This window comes from Humulus lupulus, chromosome 1 (assembly GCF_963169125.1).
Source record: "Humulus lupulus chromosome 1, drHumLupu1.1, whole genome shotgun sequence".
In the NCBI taxonomy this organism is placed as follows: Eukaryota; Viridiplantae; Streptophyta; class Magnoliopsida; order Rosales; family Cannabaceae; genus Humulus; species Humulus lupulus.
The window spans coordinates 122,950,645-122,963,709 of record NC_084793.1 but is presented as its reverse complement, the minus strand read 5'-3'; the positions used below and the strand labels follow the sequence as shown (position 1 = coordinate 122,963,709).

Below are 13,065 nucleotides of genomic sequence, written 5' to 3'. Positions count from 1 at the left end.
AATAAAAAAAAATCTAGTTTAACTAAGATCTTTTGGTTAAATTTCTTATAAAGATAGTGAAAATTAACAGACTAAGAATATACACAAGTTCAAAACAACAAGCAAGATTAGGAGAAACAATAAGAACAGAGAGAATGTGAACCAATGAAACAACACAATCTAATGTAAAACACATACAGCAGGAGAAAAATTAAAGAAGTTAATGTTAGTATGAAATATTGTAAAGATCCAAGCTTTTTTTTGATTGGTCGACTTCAGTTAGCATTTCCATCATATTATGTCATTAAGCTAATTGAATAAGTGTTATGGGATTCATCAATTAAGTAGTGGCCTTACACAAAATGTGATAGTTACTTCACAAATTAATTCGTGACACTGACTAGAACAGGAACACTAGTGTAGAAAACATTATAAGCCATCAAGCTAACAGAATTAAAAAGACTAGTCCCTGAGACACCTGAAACAAAAGAGAAGCTGAAAACATGCCAAAGTTAGTACACCAGACATTTAAAAAAGAATAATATACAAGATCAGAAGGAATAATGTTTACATGTCAATTATAAAAGATATAAAAGTTGAAAATAAATGGCATTGTCCAGGAGAACTCACAAGATTTGGATGAACCAAACCACCAGAGACTTGTAAAATGAATACTGGGATAGAAATGATGTACGATTGTATGAGTAATGTCCATGGACAAGTATTAATCTTTTCAGAAACCTAAACTCTGCAAAACAATACAATAATACCAAAACAAATCACTCTACCCTATTTGTTCTGTCAAGTTTCCAAAAAGTGAGAGGAGGGGTTTATGTATCAGCAACTTACTCCCAATAATATAATCAGATGCTCTTGCTGCCTGCAGCCCCTCTCTCCCACTGATTCCAACTCCAATGTCAGCATGTTGTATCATTCTTACATCATTCCATCCATCCCCAATGGCCAATGTTCTATAATCACATGATTTTAAAATCTCCACAAGCTGCAAAATAGATTTAAACGCAATATGTACTTAGGTATTCAACATTTTATGGCATCACACGTAGAGTAAGAGCCTTTAAATTTGGAAAACAAGGACAACAAAAAAATAACTAAAAAATAATATGACTAACTTTGTTTTAGTAGATGTATCAAAGATAATTTCAATTAAGATGTATTAAGACTAGTTAACTATACTAGATAACAGGAGGGTTAATCTGCTAAATCATCAACAATCAATTTCAGGACTCCAAGTGCTCCCCAGCAAAATCTATTAACTCCAGAAAACATAGTTTTTTAGAAAAACATCTTATATTTTTTCTAGCTTCAAATCATGTCCATGAACTCCAATCCCCATTCAAAAGATAGGAAACCTAACTATACAGCATACCAGTTTCATACGTTTTATATAGAGAAATATTATAGTTTCCCCAAGGGGATGTCAACACATAGCTAATGTCTACCAGATCCTAGTCATATTAATTTAAATTTTAAAATGTACCATGTATTTAATCACAGGTCCAGTGATAACATATATCAGGTACTGATAAGGATTACCTGTGCTTTCTGTGATGGTGTTACCCGACAACATATAGCAGTCCTTGACAATATTGCTAATTCAGTAAAAGTTGTTCGATAATGCTTAAGTGCAATTTCAAGAGCCCAACCATCAACAACAAATGCCACATCCTGTTGAAAAGTGAAAAAATAAGAAGACAAACAAACTCATCAAGATACAATCAAAAAACAAAAAGTAGAGAGAAAAATTCAATAGCTTCTTCACAAAAACATCCCAATATCTACTACAAACATGTACACATATAGTGTACATAACCTTATCAAATACTCCCACGTCCATCACAGCAATTAAAAACAACTAGATCCATGGTTTGGAAATTTTTTTGAAGAAGCCTACATTTTGAAACCATTTCAATCAGAGACATGGAAAATAAAAAGTATTTAAACCATCCTTTTTTAATGCTTTCTTATTATGTGCCATTTTGCGAACTAAGGCTATGTTTCAATTCTTATGAATCTATGCTTATTAAATTCTTATTTTTTTTCATAATTTTATGATATTTTAAATGTTATTCAACTTACACCTCAATCCAATTCAAAACCTACCTTTCGATTCAATTGAGAAAATTGCCTTCAATCACAATATAGTTTTTTACAACCTTTGACTAGAAAAATGAAATTATACTTATTAACACACAACAGAGTGAGCTTGAAAGAAACTTAAACTGTCTGATATAAGTATAACAATGAAATTTTTTCAACATTTTTATACAGCCTAGAATGTTAATAATGGCAAAGATAATCTAAAGATAATCAAGTAATTAAGAACATTGAGCTAATGAAGCTGCTCTCACATTTACCCCATTGTAATGATTCTTTTCCTGTGCTCTTCACCCAGCAAAGTGCAGAATTAATAACACATATTAGTTTATATTAATAAGAAGATTAATGGAATATTTATGAGTATAAATATACAAAGGACTCACCATGGCTTCAAGAGAATTTCTGTTGGTTTCACCTGAAAAGCTCAGAGTATCACCATCAAGAATAGTTGGTAATATTAGTAGCTTATTTTTATTGTTATATCTATCAATATGTTGATATGTATATATAACATACATCCAAAGCCCAAAATAGCAGTGCTCTGTAAGGCATCTCTTTTTGCAGCTAATGGGTTTGAAGCTGAAAAATGATGAGAAACAATAGCCCCCAAAATAGCAGTGCTCTATAAGGCATCACGAACTGCAATCCCAACAATATCACCCTCGTCATCATCCAACATTCCAGCAGGCAATTCCAAAACGAGCCTACCAATTGGGACCCTTTCCTTGAGAAAACAAACATACAAGATTTTGCAGCAAGATTTTAGCAATGACAAAAGAACATTAGTCATCATTCCCTTTCTTTCACCTTTTTAGCTAAAGACTCAAAACAACGTAAGCCGAAAGTAGAAGGATCAAACTTGCTCAGTGAGAACAGCATAAGTCTCATCTTTTGAGTCCAAAAGAATCAGAATGGCTACAGCCGGTCCTCGAGCAAAAACAATACCTAGAACCTAAATACGTTTCAGTCAAAACAAAAAAAAGGAGAAGATGACTGAAAGCAAGCATCCAAGAAGTAATGGAAAAATACAAAACCCATATCAACTTGTTGACTAAATACTTGGATGACAAAGACCAAATGAAATGGATTAAAAAGAAAATTAAAAGTTTAATGACATTGTTAATATATAAATATAATAGACTCGAAATACATGGGGGGAAATGATTATAATATACCTTTTTGCCACTAGATTTGTCAAGAACATCTGCTTTAAATTTGAGAAACCCAATGCGCTTTCCAAACATATCCACTCCCTAATATGAAGAAACCATCGCTCAATGGCAACCATTACAAAGTAATGATATGTGCACACAAAACATTAAATAATGAGTGATGTAACGATTATTTCAATCAACCACATGAAACCCATTGTTTTAAAAGTCACTAAAAAATGTTTTGATGCATATTATGTGTGTTATTCAGTGAAATGCTCACCAAGTCCTCAATCTAAACCAAATGGTTTTTTTTCTTTTCAGCAAGTGTGTTTTGAAAAGGAATTATACACAGACCAAATGTCCCTCCTTTATTTTCCAATCAACCAAGAAATAATACGAGAAAATTGAGTGAAAAAAGAACCTGAATTAAGACTTGTTCTAGAGACAAGTCACCTCCAGACCAAATCCCAGTCTCACTTTCGATGTTCTTCAACCACTGCTTGAACAAAGATGAATCTATGGCGCTCCTACCCAAAATAAATAAATTAAAAAAATCAAGCACAAACTTTCCATTTTTTTTATTTATTTATTTAAAAAATTTTGCTTGTAAAAAGGGTTTCACAAACCAGAATTCCAAATCGGATACACCAGGAGCAGCGACGATTCAAACGGGGCGATCTAGTTGAGATTCGAATGTGTGAGGGCTTGGGCCCACATGGGTCGAAGCTTCGACGCCCTCTGAAGATCCCTAGCCAGCGCGTGTAGGGGAAGGTCGGGCTCCATAAACATAGGCGAGAGAGAAAGAGCGAAGGAGAGAGGTCTGGTGGGAGAAAGAGATCTGAGAGAGAGGAGAGATAATGATGAGGAAAAAGGAGAAGGAATTGTGTCTACGGTCTCCCAAATTTTCAGGTCTCAAAATGAAAAAAATGCTAAGTGGCGGGATGGTGAAAATTATTACCGCCTTTTTTCATAAAGTGCCCCAACATAGTACCTCTAGCATAATACTTTTTGATTAGTATTATATTCATGTGTTATGGAAATGGGTATTTGGTGTAGTGTGTGGCTTAGAAAAGTAACCCGAGGTAACCAAAATTCATATTTCTCGAACATAGCATATAATCTATGCACTCTCAACCTTTGTAGTACCAACCGAAGATGATGTAACGTCCCGTAAAATATCTTAACAGAATTTTTGATCAAATGAAATATCATTTTATTTAAGTAATTTAGAGGGAAAAGTAAATAGGGTAAGCTTTTGTGTTCACACAAATATGAATTGGGAAACAATTGTAGAAAAGGAGTTGCCTTTTCTCATTTCCCGTAATCCTAAACCCAGCCTCAGTAAAACGGGCCTAACTTGGGTTTTGTATATTAAATTTAGACAAACTTAGTTCCAATAGAAAGCTAATGAAATTATCTACATTTTTTATGAAATAGAACTTTTCCTAAAACGCAACTAAAACGGGTCAAAACCCAGCCCCAAGTCACAGGACCTTAGAGCCACGAAAATCACATTTTCCTTATTAGTGTAGAAATCCAAGGAAGGAAAGGGGGAGTGGACAATTACAGCTGCCTTTTTGGGTAAATCAAAATGTATTTATTTCATTAATTATATTTTAGAATTAAATAAATTTATAAGAAATTAACTTTTATTATTTTAGAAAAATAAAAACCTAGACACTATAAATGAAACCTTAGAACCCTAGAGAACATTTTTGTTCATCTCTTCTCTATACCACAGCCATCCACCTAGGGAGAGAGAGAGAGAGAGAGAGAGAGAGGCGTGAAAGGGAGAGAAGGAGAAGAGGAAGAGGTCAAGCTTGGGTATGACTCTTGTGCTTATTTTATGATTCTTTCTTTTAATTCTAGTCTAATCATTAGGGTTGTTTCTAATTGTTAGTGTTCATCTTCTTCTCCATCTTGATTCTTGAAAAAACTAGGGTATTCAAGAGAGGTTGCTTTTTGAGTGTTGGTCCTTGTGTTCTCTCAAGGAAGGTATTGGATTCGTCCCTCTACATATGTATTGGTCTTGACTTCTTGGAGATTAAGAGTTTATGAATTGAAATAAAAGGTTGATAGTGTTCCTATTATTTGTTGGTGGTATGTTATTGTGATCATGCATGAAGGATTTTTGTGGTTTAATGCATGAAGGGGATCTAGAGTTGATTTGCCATGTATGATGATTTATGATATTTCATGATAGTGTACATATGGGTTTCGGCCTATGCATGTCTATGGGTTCCCTATGTTTTAAGTTTTTGAGATTTTCAATATGTTAGATCCATGTTCTAGGACCTATGTAATTTTGGTGTAATAATAATTTGGACTTTTGATGGTTGGATCCATGAAATTTGATAAGGGTGTATATGAGATTATGTAACAATAAATTATGGTATGCATGAAAAAAATGATAGAAACATGTTAGGTTTAATATAAAGGCATATATGAATATTGATGTTTATGTTATTAATGCATATTGTTATTATTATATTGTTGGGTTGCATGTATGAACTCATTGGAAATAGAATAAGGTTTTATAAGGTTGTATATGAATATGTGTTAGTTATGTTCTTTGAATTATTTGTATAATAAGAGCATGTTAGGAGTTGTGAATTATTGTGTTTATGAAACATGAATGATCTTGTATGAATTTTATGAGGCATGAGGTAAAAGATAAAATTCATGGTGATTTATGCTTGCTGATTTTGTGAATAAATGGTGAAAAGATTGATGAAATAAGGATATGTATGCATAAGAATGACTCTAATGATATGTGGTGTTTGTGAAAATAAAATGGTGCTCTAATTCACAATTAAAATGATGTTTTTGCACAAATAATTACCTATAGATTTTTTTGTTATAATTTTTGAGAAAATATGAGTTTTAAAAATAAGGATGGTGATTTTAATGATAAATTTGATTGCTGGAATTTTTGTTTAAAAATGTAGAGTGTGTTTCAATAAAATGAATTTGATTGGTATTTTGAAATAAATAAATAATCTAAACAATGGTAAAATTTAAATGTGATATTTTTAACATAATATGAGTGGTTATTTTACAAGTTATGATTTTCTTTAATTAGATTAAGAAAAATGTTGAATTTAATTTATTTGTAATTTTTAAATAAATTAAATGGTGGCTGAAAGTTTAGATTAATAAGTTTAAAATAATTATTTAATTGCCACATATGAATTTATGTTACATAAAATTAAGTCTTAAAATAATTCAAGCAAAAATATATTTTTCCCACACTTAAAATTTATGTTTTTCTCACATCAATTATGTAATTCTATTAATTAAAATTAAATTGATATTTTTCTAAGGAAACATGGTAATCATAGGCATTTTAAATAAATTTCAAACGTTGGTTATTTCTTTGTAATTTGAAAATAATAAATGGATTTATCACATATATTTTTAAATGGCCAAGTAAAATTACTTTATATAATAAAAATAATGTCTTGAGACATTTAATCAACTTAGTAATTAAAGAAGATAAATAATAGTAAACAAAGCATGTTATAAGTCTATTATTTTTAAAACGATAGTAGTAAGACGCATGGAATTATCATTTTAAACGCCACATTTACGCAACGTTCTCACATATGCATGTTACATACAAATTAACTTTTACGTCCAAAATTATGTCTATTATGCAACCATGTAGTTTTATAAAAAGATCATGCATGTAATATAGGTAGAATAAGCATTATTTTTTTATGACCTTATGTGTAATTAATCATATTTGTATGTTGTGTGTAACTCCTACCATGTGTGCATGGCCCATGCACACATGAGTTATATGAGAGGGAAAAATAGTAATTATGTGAAGCTAAGGAATGTCGTTTTGATTATGGTATAGGCTCGTTGAGAAGTTGTGGTTTTACTTAGCTTGGACTTGAGGTAAGGAAGTTTGATAGAATTTATGAATGTTATATTATGAATGGTAAGATTGTTGTGTGAATGAAATGTTATGAATTATGAATGCCATAATGTGATGATATGTTGGCTTGTATGAATATTGTATGATATGAATGGATGTTAGCATGATGAAGGCGACACATCAAAATGGGATACTAAGGATAAAGAAGACGTAACCCGAGTTACTAAGGATATGAAGACGTAACTCCATGGACGGATGCGCCGAGGTTATTCAAGGACCAGAGACTCTTGTTTACCTCAAAGGGTTGGATGGACAAGTTAGCGGGCCATGTTCACAAGGAATTGTTTATGATTATGTTATGATGTTTGGTGATGTTTATGATTTTATTAAGATGTTATGATGTTCATGATATGATAGGTGGCATTATGTTGATGGGGATATGTTTATGTTTATGATATTGATGCCAATTTTATGATTTTGCTACGATGTATAAAGATGAATTATAGTGTTTGTAATTTGTTGTATTCTTACTTGCTTGTTGTTTGTACTTCCTTACTGGGCTTTTAGCTCACCCCCTTACTTTCCCTTCCAGGTAGCAAATAGGTTTCTCTGTGGCACGCGTGGTGATGTGGGGAGTTCTGTCGTCCTGGTGTGTATGGCGTGGAGCATCCTATGGACGAGAAACGATCAACTTTAAACGCCATTTTTAATAATGTTATATTTAATGGGATTTTCTTAAAATTGTCAGTGGGACTTAAACTTTTGTTTGTTTTAGAACTTTGCATAAAACTGATATTTTCTTTTTAAACTTTTGGGCCCAATTTGCATGTTTTAAGCAAGACCCTACTAAAACCTTTATAATAAGTGGCTTTCTATTATAAACCATTGAAAATGTGAATGTTTTATTAAGTACTAGTTAACGGCGTTTTACAAAAGTTATGCCATTCGGGCTAAAAAATGTCGGGGTTACATACCAATAGTTAGTCAACAAAATGTTCACTAACCAGATCGAGAGAAACATGGAGGAGTATGTCGATGATATGCTCGTCAAATCAAAGACTGCCAATAACCGTGTATTTGACCTGGAAGAATGATTTGGCATCTTGAGAAAGATATGAAGCTGAATCCCCATAAATTCACTTTCAAAGTTGTGTCTGGAAAATTTATGGGGTTTATAGTCAACACAGGGGGGATAGAGGCGAATCCAGAAAAGTCAAATCATTACTAGAAATGCCTTCGCCCAGGTCACGTAAGGATGGACAAAGCCTAACTGGAAAGGTGGGGGTTCTAAACCGTTTCATTTCAAAATCCATTGACAAGTGTATACCATTCTACAACTTGCTCAGGGGAAACAAGAAATTTGAGTGGACCGAAGATTGCGAAAAAACATTTCATGATCTAAAAATGCATCATGTCGAACCCCCTGTGTTATCAAAACGGACATCTGGAGAATGTCCGTTTCTTTACCTGGCCGTGATAGAAAATGCAGTCAGTGCCATATTAGTTCGAGAAGAAAGTCGGGTGCAGAAACTCATGTATTACGTAAGCAAGAGGCTTCTCGGAGTTGAATCACGGTATCCACTGATAGAGAAGCTTGCATTCTATCTCATTTTGGCTTCAAGGAAGCTCAGGCCCTACTTCCAATCCCATTCTATTCACGTTTTAACCGACCAGCCTTTAAGGCAGGTGTTGTGAAAGCCTGAAATGTCGAGACATTGATTAAAATGGGCTACCAAACTTAGCCAGTTCAAGATATTATACATGCCACGAACCGCAATCAAGAGCCAAGCCCTTGCTGACTTTGTGGTTGAGTGCACTGGTTTTCAGGACAAGCTAATAAGGAATCTAGTGCAGGAATTATTGAAAATCTTCGTTGATGGATCGTCAAACGAAAATGGATTGGGAGCTGGGATAATCTTAATCTCACCTGAAGGTATACAGCTCTCAGGTTTGGGTTTGAAGCATCCAACAAGGAAGCAAAGTATGAGGCCTTATTATCAGGGCTAAGGGTGGCGAAAGAGTTGAAGGCGAAAGCCATCCAATGCTATAATGATTCGCATCTTGTGGTAAATTAGATATTGGGAGAATACCAAGCTTGAGGCATCAAGATGGCGGCCTACCTTGCTAAGGTAAAGGGTGAGTTGTCTAAATTCGAGTTTAGCTTTGTTGAACAGATACCTCATGAGCAGAACTCCAATGTTGATGCTCTGGCTTGACTTGATACCACCAAAGAGGTTAAAACATTGAATGTAGTTCCAATGGAGTTCTGGAAAGCCCGAGTGTAACGGGAGAAACGTTGGAGTGATTGACATAAGACCGACCTGGATGACTCCTATAATGGAATACCTCACGACTGGAAAGCTACCTGATGACAGGAAAGACGTGAGAAAACTACTTTATCAAGCTCCACGGTATGTAATAGTTGAGGGAATCCTATATCGGTGAGGTCATTCAATGTCCTTCCTGCGGTGTGCTCTGCCCGAGGAAGCAAAATCTATTTTACAAGAAATACACGAAGGCTTTTGCGAAGACCACGCCGGGGGGCAAAACATAACATTGAAGGTACTAAGACGGGGATATTTTTGGCCCACTTTAATGAAGGACTCGATCTCGTATGTTCAAAAGAGCGACAAGTGCCAGCGTTTTGCCATAGTTTCCCGAGCTGCCCCAGTCGAGCTAACCATGATTTCATCCCCTTGACCATTTGCAGCATGGGGAATTGACTTGATAGGTTCCCTACCCATGGGTAAGGAGGGGTTCAGCATGTAGTAGTGGCAATCAATTATTTCACGAAGTGGGTAGAGGCTTAGCCTCTAGCAACCATCACCTCGAAGAGAGTCCTGGATTTCATTGTGAAGAATATCATATGTCAATTTGGACTCCCTAAAAAGATCGTATTAGACAACGGAACACAATTCAATAGTGTTCTCTTCACAGACTTTTGTGAAAATTATGGCATAATCAAGAGTTTCTCGTCGGTATCATACCCACAAGCCAATGGGCAGGTCGAGGCTGTAAATAAGACCTTGAAGGCAAGCCTGAAGAGAAGATTGGATGAAGCCAAAGGATTATGGCCTGAGCAAATCTCACAAGTACTTTGGGCCTACCGGACCTCGCATAGAACCTCCACAGGACATACTCCCTTTTCCTTAACCTTTGGAAATGAGGCTATGCCTCCAATTGGGGCAATGGTGACGACTCACAGACATAGGATGTTTGATCAAGATCATAATAATGAGCTGCTGAGGGCATCCCTAAATCTGAATGAAGAAAAATTAGAGGTATCGAAGTTACAACTCTCCCATTATCAATAAAAGATCACTCGTTATTTCAATTCAAACGTCAACGGACGTAGACTCGGATTAGGCCATCTGGTTCTTTGAAGGGTCTTTTTGGCGAATAAAGATCCCAAGGATGGTGTGTTAGGATCGAACTAGGAAGGGTTGTATCAAATCGTAGAGGTCCTGCATGAAGGAACTTTCAAGCTAGCCCGACTAAATGGGGAAACAATCCCACGGACCTAGAATGCCCTCTATTTAAGAAAGTATTATCAATAGTATTACCATTTATGTAAGGCTTATTTATAAAAGCCATTTCAATTCAATAATAGATGGATTATTAAATAACCACTTCTTTGTTTTATTATTATGAGCTCACGTTCCATATCTTCACCTTAAAAAGAGCGAGTGGAGGATTAGTTCATAGGAGTAATAATTCAAAAATATTATAAACACAAGAAAAAGAGCAAGTATCCCACTCTCCAGGCTACGGGAGGAATCTATTACGATCAACTTTGGGGTATTGACCAGGCTAGGTACAACCTCTAACTTTGGGATTAATGGAGGCAGGGGAGACTCTATATCTATGACCTCCTGGATCCTGGGGGGTTCAAATTCTTCCTTGGGGCAAGACTCATCTACGTACTACCTAAAACCAGGGGCATACGCACCCTGAAGTAGGGAAGCCCAAGACCTATGGTTTGTCCCATACTCCTCAAAAATGGTGGATCAAAAATGTAAAGTGTTGTCTAATATGATGGTACCTTTGGGATAGCTATGTTCATAGCGTACCACCAAATGATCCACGCATTGGAGGAGGGTTGTGTTTAGGTCTAGGTTAGTAGGGTGATGACTAACGAGTTGGTTAGGGTTGAATTGAATTAGCCTATAGCGGGCAGCAGCCCGAACTAACTCTCTATAAGGGTATGGGTTACCTTGGCCGGAGGGGCCAGCTGTTGCCCCGGACGTAACTCGCTTAGGATCAAGCCCATGATTATCTTCAAGAGCTTGCCTTTTACGCACCGGCAGTGCCACATTTTCTTCCTCCTCGGTGTCCTCATTGGTTGGCAAGGTCTCTAGAGAAGGGGGGAGCTCGAGGATGACCCAAAGACGAGCTCAGGTCCTCAGAGCTAACATCTTACCCTTGCTGATCTGTTCGTAAGCCACCATGGTGGCGTTGTTCACAATTTAATGATAGTCTTTCTCCCTGGGAGGAAGACTAGACAAGGTCTCGTACTAACCCCCGAGGGTCACAGACCGCTCTGTCCTCACGAATATAGCTGCAGAAAAAGTCAACTCAATCATAATCTTTAAAGAAAACATATATCTAATGCATAAGTGATAAAAGTTCACATGTTGATTTCACAAAGATAGTTGACTTACGAGGACATTTGAAGTATCGATGGTCACAATTCTTGAACACATTTGACATATTGAATAAATCTTCATAGTAATATGGGTGGCTGGGGAGGTCGATGATAGAGGCAGAGTTTGGGAAATGAGTGAGTTAGTAAAATCCATCACTTCACTCTTTCTGGTCGGGACTAGACTTGAGGCAGAAGAAGTACAGGATGTCTGCCGGAGAGGGACCTCCCACTCGTGCCTCAGAAACAAATATTTTAACCTCGCCAAAAGCCTGTATGAGTTTGGGGGGAGCTGGAAAGGAGCCAATTTGACGTAGTTCAGAAAGTCTATGAAGTACTGATCCAATGGGAGGAAGGCACTGGCCTTCAGGTGCTCGTCACTCCAAGCCCCAAGGAGAGGGCTTCGTTCTCCCTCAAGCGTAGGTTGAGCTATAAGGCCATCAGTGCCCATCTCAATCCTGTGACTCAGCAGGATCTTGTTCACTTTCCCCCTAAGTCATTATCCGAGAGACTATGTGCTCGCCCTCAAAGAATGAGTTATGGTCGACCACTATCTCTCTCTCCACCACAGGACCAAAGTGAGGGATGGGAGACTCAGAGGCAACCTGCTTTCCTTTATCTTTGTTCTGAGCAGAGGAACTTGCGAAAGTTTTCTGTGCGGATGCCATGATTTAGACCGCCTAACGAAAAAGTAACCTATTAGTAGGTGACCTAAGATGGTTTCTAGCAACAGTTGTAGAGGTACAGATGTCCAAAGGTTTAAGTGGTTTACTTTAGAGATTTGAAAAATTATACGAGCTAAGCTTTGTCCTAGCCTCAATGTGTGGTCCCACGCGTGGTCCCTAGGCTACACGTCTTGATTTCTTAAAATTCTCAGATCCTTCGGGATTCGCGTGTTAGATCTGTCAGACCCACTACTTCTTGAAAGCGGCTTAATGCAAAACCGCCTAAGGAATCATAACCTTTAAGCTACCTAGGATTAAACCTAAAACCACTTCATCTTTTACACCCCAAACAGGTATACAAACCGATTTACCATTAGAATTTTCTCAGAAAAACCCAGAAAATCTTCCCACTTTTATGAGTACCTTATTTCTAAATGAATCAAATTTCATTCATTTAACCTCAATCGAACCCTATTTCCTATTTACACTCATGCATAGCCTAAACGATATTGAGCAAAGAGCATTTTTCGAAGTAAAAAAAATCTCACTAGAAAATAAAGAATCGAAAAATTTAAACTAGGCGAGGAAATACTTGTAGATTATATGTTTGTTCAAAGAAGA

The 13,065-nt window shown here is 36.2% G+C and overlaps 1 long non-coding RNA gene across 1 annotated transcript; it reads right to left on the bottom strand.

The window, feature by feature from the left end:
• Positions 1-3,286: 3,286 nt before the first annotated feature.
• LOC133817486 (uncharacterized) lies at positions 3,287-3,921 on the bottom strand. The gene is made up of 3 exons (XR_009885568.1): positions 3,881-3,921; positions 3,676-3,781; positions 3,287-3,353 (listed from the first exon to the last, which is right to left on the bottom strand). It is a non-coding gene; the product is annotated as an uncharacterized LOC133817486 (long non-coding RNA).
• Positions 3,922-13,065: the final 9,144 nt, after the last annotated feature.